Source organism: Penaeus chinensis, chromosome 20, assembly GCF_019202785.1.
Source record: "Penaeus chinensis breed Huanghai No. 1 chromosome 20, ASM1920278v2, whole genome shotgun sequence".
Lineage (NCBI taxonomy): Eukaryota > Metazoa > Arthropoda > Malacostraca > Decapoda > Penaeidae > Penaeus > Penaeus chinensis.
The window spans coordinates 4812783-4819437 of NC_061838.1; positions in this window are offsets into that span (position 1 = coordinate 4812783).

The following is a 6655-nucleotide window of genomic DNA, read 5'->3' on the forward strand; positions in this document are numbered from 1 at the left end:
TTCCCGACCCCTGTCTTTCCTTTGACCATGGTTCCAACCACTGATACTATTACCCCCTCCTCAATGTTTGCTGTCTACTCTATCCATTCTGAATCATCCACCCAGGTCATTACTAAACCTTTAGAATACACCTCTCCCTCTGTCTACTGCATAGTCTTCTTCCTTGTCTACTTCCACCCACCCCTTATTACTACTCTTCATCCTTATTTTCCTCCTCTCTCCATACCACCTCATCTTTCTCCCCCTTTTACTGCCTCCACCTCTGCAAACCTTTTGAGTACCCTTTTTAACCCAGCTAAGTGGGATCAATTCTTTGCGATTCCCCTACAGACCCATACCCTTCTCTTCCAACAATGTCTACAAAAATAAGTAGACAAAGTTTCCTTACATCTAAGTCCTAAGCTCTTGCATTATCTACTCTGACTGACCTCACTGGCAAGCTTATCCCTACCCAACCTCACTCCTCCCTTAATACTTGTACCACAACTGTTTCCATCTCTGACTGATTATCCTGTATACAATAAGGACTGGTCAGACTGTGAAAATAACTTGCATGCATGCTTCGTTGACTATGATGCAGTGGCAGTCCATTGCTACACTATTCTTGCCAGAGGCCAATGTAAGTCTTACACCAATACTGCCAAGATTAACTTTCATAGATATGACCTACCCAATGAAGTTTATATTGGAGTGTCCTGCCATTGACCATATTGACCTCTTCCTTGTCAATGTCAGAAATATTGGCATTTTGGTGACCCAGCCAAACACTCTTGCTCCATGCCTGCTGCCTTATTTGTGCTTAACCTGGTTGTGATCATTCAAATTGCTTTGCTTAGTCATACATGTCTGCCAACTGTGGTGGCTCCCATAATGTATTCCATAGGAGCTGTTGGGAGGACAATATGGATCTTTTACTCTATCTTTTCCTGTCTTTATACGGGGTCAATGTTCTTTCAGCTTCTCCCCTCAGGGATCACCGCTGCCAGTGACTTGAACTCTCGAACTCAGATTGTCATGCTCCAACCACTCGGCTACTGGCAGAATAGAACAATAAGGATGAAGAGTAGTAATAAGGGGGGTGGGGGTAGACAATGAAGAAGACTGCAGTAGATGGATTGGAGGATGTTAAATGAGAGGAAAGGGTTTATTCTGAAGGTTGAGTAATGACCCTGATGGATGGTTTGGAATGGATAGAGTTGACAGGAACATTGAGGAAGGGGTTTTAGTATTAGTGGTCAAAGCCATAGTCAACGAAGAGGCAGGGGTCAGGAAAGAAATGAAGTCAATGAAATCTACCCCTCAGGGTCCCCATGAGGGGTCAGGGCAGTGAGGGGTAGCCAATTAACCAAGGGAATACTGTGGCCATGGCTCCCAGTGGCCATTCATGACTGACAATGCCAGCCTTTCATCCTTTCAGTATGGCTCTCACACCTTAGGAAGTAGACAGAAAGGGATGAAGAAGAGAAGGAAAAGGAAAGAGGGAGAAAAAAAGACCTTGCAAAATTAGTTAAGGTGAGGGCCCAGTCTCCACTAACCCCATCACAACAACATGAAGCAAGGGATTAGGTGGGAACTTGTCGGTCAGAAGAGGAAACTGTGGGGTTAGGGAAGAGGGGATGGAAAGTGGTAGCAGCAAATTACTTGTTGCTTTGTGCACTTTAAGATGGCGCAAATATATTGGTATTGATACTTATTCTACTTTCTTCCTTTCTAGGCCTATTCTTATTTGTTATGTATTTGGTCTTGGATATCCAAGTCTACCTTCTATGACTGTAGAGGAATTTTATGACCAGAGGGTTAGAGAAGGATGGTAAGCTATATCATATTTGGTGTTATGTCGGTATATCTCATTTTTAATGGTTTGTTGGATAGTTTTGAGGGAGATTGTGTTAAGAAAGTTTTCAGAAAGAGAAAGAAAAAATACTGATAGCGAAGTGATCCAAATGAAATGGATTAATTTGTGTTTATTAATGTTTTATCAGATAGGGATTTTAACTGGATCAGTTTAGGTGGTCTCATCTTTAGTTAGGATACAGTGAAATAGCTGAATATTAATAAATTGGTTAAAGATTATATAAAGATTCAGTTTGTAATTAAATAGTAATTTCAAGTTATTTGCACTTATTTTTTTTTTTCACATAAGATTAAAAATATTCTTATATTATGGCATCTGATACCAGGTTCCCAGATCCAAGCAAGAGCCAGAACTGCCTTCAGAATCGTGCTGCTTTTGGACCAGATAAGGAAAAGGAAGCAATAGAAAGAGAAGAGGCAGAGAAGGAAGCTGCAGAAGAGCGGGATGATCCTGATAAGATTGCACATGAGCGGGGAATGGACGAGTGGCGAGACACACATAAGAGAGGCTGGGGAAACACCTACAACAGAAGTTGAGGATGCTGAGATTATTAAAACTGATTACCATTGGGAAATGTTTAGTTAGCTACTGAAGTTGTATTCAAAGTTGAGCAACATTATTATTGGATATGGAATAAAAGACATCTTTAGTTAGTTGATGTAATTTATTTATTTTTTGTGTAAATTCTTATTTATGTTAAACACCTTTTGTCATAGTACATCAGATCATGAAATTTTTATTGTTAATTGATCACATGAAACATTATACATAAAATAACAAAAATAAGAGTAAGGGGGGATTTCTTAAAAGGGTTTCTGTACATAGATAGCATCTTTGTTTACTTAAAGCAAGATAATACAATACTACATTAACACACAATGTTTCAAAAACTTGGTCAAGAATAACAGCCAGTTTGTTAACATTATGCAGGGTCTAACCCAATGAATATTCATATATATGGACATACACATAACACAGAAATTAATGCTTATCTATCAGTTTTGACATGCATATCTACTTGATAGATTAATAGTTATATGCATATATATCAGGCTAGACAGATAACTTTTGATGTCTAGCAAATTTACTTTAACCATGAACCATCTGTGTATATGCATGTCTGTATATATGAATATTCAATGGGTCCAGCCTCGCACAATTCTAATTGGCTGTAAATCTATACATTATAATGCCTGTAACACAATAAAACAAGCCAAAATAATATTCCCCTCTTGATAGTTTTTGCACACACATATACACACAAACACACATGATGACTTTGTTTACGAAATATAAAATGCTAATATAGTAATACATTAACAATGTACCAAATACTTTTTGTCAAGAATACATTTAGACATTATAACAAAAATATATGATAACTACAACTATGAAAATTGTGTTTTTCTTCAGCATAAAAAACTAGCTACTGTTTTTGTGTGTGTCTGTAGGGAGGGGGGGGGGGGGGGGGTTATGACCAGTTTCAAATCCCAATACATATAAAGATTAACTACCATAATAATAGGTATTCTAACTATGTACACAGAACTTAAATTGTTTACCGGTCTCAGGAACAGTGCTGCCAGATGCATCTTATTGTGGAAAACATATCTATGAAAACAGAATATTTTGGTCATGGTCCGGAGAGGTTCAGAGAGAATGGATAGATTACATGGTGACACCTGAACCTATTGATGATAGTGACAATGACATCAACATTATCAGTGAAAATTTTGACCTTATAATAACAACAGTAGTAAAGATAATGATATTAACAGTGACATACTAATGAATCTAAAATGATAATTATCATCACAATAATAGCAGTAATTACTATTTGCTTTTTTGCATCATTGCAGTAATCATAACTGTAACAACTGAAAATATTATTAATAATAATGATAATAATAAATAATTATGATGATGGTAATGACAGTAATAATAGTAATAACAACAAGAACAATAATAATGATAAACAACAATTTGTATTTGCAAAAGTATAGTCCAACCATGCTTATAAAATTCAGGATAAACAAATTCATCAGATATAAGATCGATGGACAGGGTGTGAGGATCGTATTAGTTTCTGGATGTCCATAGTTTTATTTCTTATGTCACTCATAAATAATTTCTTATATAAATGAATTAAGAATCCTATGTAGATAAGATCTCTCCAGGGACTTTTTTCAGATGGGAATGGACTACATCTGTTTTAAGTTTAATTAATGGCCCTCGGCTCACGATTGTTACTTTCCTTTTAGAACTGCATATATAAAAGTTTCTATACAGCTTTACACCTAGATTCTTTTTCCTAACATATAAACATACTCATGTAAGTACAAACAAGTGCACACTCATATATACACACAACTATACATGTTAATATATATGTGCTCATGAACATACATATAATCAATGTATACACAAGTGCACACAAGTGTACATTCATATACACATACATAGAAACACTTGTGTATTAAAACAAATGTAGGGGCCTGAGTCAAGAGGTTGTGCTAGTCTATCATCCAGCTTAGCAAGGTTTGGTGTATCTCTTTTCCCATAGGGCAATTTTTTGGAAAAAGGGGAGGGTGGGGTCAGGGATCAAGAACCCAACTTGAGATCCCAAAAACTTTGGTACTAACAGATGTGAAAAAACTACCTATCTCAAAATGAGAATTTAGGTATATGTATAAAGAAATAGTGATATGACCATAATAAAATATATACTTATCACATCAAGTAAAATTTCTTAAGTGACCATTTTACTCACTACCAACACATGAGTAAGCTTAGTGGTAAACACATTAGTCTGAATTTAAAAAGCACGCAGCATAAAACAATGAATAACAAAGCTATTCATAGAAAACCTGCTTTAGTATATACAACATCTCTTCCTGCATGTTGTATGTTGAATCATTTCCTATATAAACTTTTATAATTAAATATAACAAAATAAATTTGGCTATAAATGCTAAATAATGACTTATCTGACTTAGGATTTTACTATGCAACACATATATACTGGGTGGCTCTTCCATAAGCTTGGTACAAAATTGAATAAAAAAATATAATTGATAAATCCTGTCATAAAACAAACTACAGGATGTTTTACTGGAAACCCGTAATGTTGGTCACCTGAGCCCACAAACATCAGAACTTAATTCAACTGTGCCACTAGCTTGTGCAGCAGATTCATCCTTAACCTCTATTTGAGCATTAACAGCGTCAAAGTTTTCACCGGATATGGAGTTCTGACTAGTTGTCTCAGGTAAAGAGTTGGCTGAAGACGATGCTGAATGCCCTGGATTCTCTGATTGTAGCAACGAGCTGAATGAATTCATTATCCTTGTAAAAACACTTTTCTTTTTTTCTTTACTTGGCTGGTTTTTCTCCTTAGGGCTGTTTTCTTTTGGGGGTAAAAACTTCTCTCTTGCACCTCCTTGTAAACGGTAATGAACAACATCTGCTTCAGTTCTAATGGCATTTTGCTTGAGGCTGTTACTTTCATTTTTGAACTCAGTATTTGATTCTGAAGACATGTTTGAGAGTTTCTAAAGGGCTCTCTATAGATGAAAGTTTAGAGCCTCTGGAAGTGGTGGAATGTACAGCTACTTCACCAACTCCTCCTGAAAGCAAGACACAGAGCTTTAATTATTTTTTTCTTGATTTTATATGATATGTGTATATATACATATACATACATACATAAATATACATATGTATATATGTATTTGTATGTATTTGTACATGTATGTATATGTATTTGTTTATATATAAGTATCTGTATGTATATATACATATATGTTTGTATATGTTTATATATATACAAATATATGTGTATATATAGATTTATACACATATATGTATATATATATACATATACTTTGTATATATGTATATATATATATATATATACATATATGTGTATAAATCTATATATACACATATATTTGTATATATATAAACATATACAAACATATATGTATATATACATACAGATACTTATATATAAACAAATACATATACATACATGTACAAATACATACAAATACATATATACATATGTATATTTATGTATGTATGTATATGTATATATACACATATGTATACATATATACATAAACATATATAAATAAACATAATATACATATACAAGTCATATATATGTATATATATAATCATATAATATATATACATATATATATGTATGCATATATATATGTATGCATATATGCATATATATATATATATATATATATATATATATATATATGTATGTATATATACACATATATATATATATATATATATATATATATATATATATGTATGTATGCATTTATGTATATATATAAACATATAATATATATACACATACATATATATATATATATATATATATATATATATATATATATATGCATGCATATATATATATATATATATATATATATATATATGCATGCATATATATATATATATATATATATATATATATATATATATATATATAGATAGATAGATAAACATGTACATTTAAACATATTTTACACACACACACACACACACACACACACACACACACACACACACACACACACACACACACACACACACACACACACACACACACACACAAACACACACATATATATATACACAGAATATATATCTATATACATATATAAATATATATATATATTATATACATATACACATATATATATACAGAGAATATATATTTATATATATATATATTATATACATATACACATATATATTATATATATGTATATATAC